The sequence below is a fragment of the Ailuropoda melanoleuca genome, chromosome 5 (assembly GCF_002007445.2).
Source record: "Ailuropoda melanoleuca isolate Jingjing chromosome 5, ASM200744v2, whole genome shotgun sequence".
Taxonomy (NCBI): Eukaryota; Metazoa; Chordata; class Mammalia; order Carnivora; family Ursidae; genus Ailuropoda; species Ailuropoda melanoleuca.
In genome coordinates, this window is record NC_048222.1 from 27,747,138 (window position 1) to 27,748,267 (window position 1,130).

A 1,130-nucleotide genomic window follows, 5' to 3' on the forward strand; every position below is an offset into this window, starting at 1 on the left:
ATTCACATTTAACTTACAACATTCTAACTTGAACTGCTGTTATATAACTTCATGTCTATTAGGAGACTTATAGCAGTGTATTTTGATGTCTTCCCTCCTGGTCTTTTGCTGTTGTCACACATTATATTTTTTCTTCTGTTGTACTTTTCATTGTTACTATTTTTGTTTAAAGAGTCTCTTATCTTTTGAAAATTTTAAACAATAAAAATAAATCATTCTATAATTATCCACACAGGTACCATTTCCAATTCTTTTCATTCCTTTGTATAGATACACATTTCCATTGGTTACCATTTTCCTTCTGTCTAAAGGGACTCTTTTACCATTTCTTGTAATGTGGGTCTCCTGGTGGTGATTGGTTTTTCTGCTTGTCTATAAAGGAAAACATATTTATTTCACATTTGCTTTTGAAAATTTTTCACTGGGTATTAAATCTATTCTGATATATTTTTTCCGGTATTTTATGATGTTCTGCCATTGTTTTCTCACTTGTACTGTTTACAGTGGGACATATTTTGTCATCTTTAGCTTTGTTCTTCAGTAGATATTTTAATTTTTTACTCTGGGTTCTTTAAATTTCTGATTTTAAGTAATTTGATTTTCATGTGATACATGTTTTCTTTACTTCTGTGCTTTGAGTTCATTGAACTTTGCTATAGAATGAATGTTTGTGTGCTCCCAAAATACGTATCTTGAACCCTGATCCCCAAAGTGATGGTATTTGGTATTTCCACACTGGGGAAGTAATTAAGACATGAGGGTGGAGCCTTTATAAATGAAATTAGTGTCCTTATAAAGGAGACCCCACAGAATTCCATCACCCCTTCAGTCATGTGAAGACACAGTGTAAAGACAACCATCTACAAGTCAGGAAACTAGCTCTCACTAGACACCAAATCTGAAGGCACCTTGATCTTGGACTTCTCAGCCTCCAGAATCATGAGAAACAAATTTCTGTAGTTTATATGCCACCGAATCTACAGTACTTTTGTTAGAGAAACCCCGCCTAGGACAGCTTTTTGGATCTGGAGTTTATAATGATCAAATTTAGAATATATTTTTGCTTCTTATTTTCTCATTTTTTGTTTGCCCATTTCTTTTTTTTTTTTTTTTTTTTTTTTTTTTTTAAA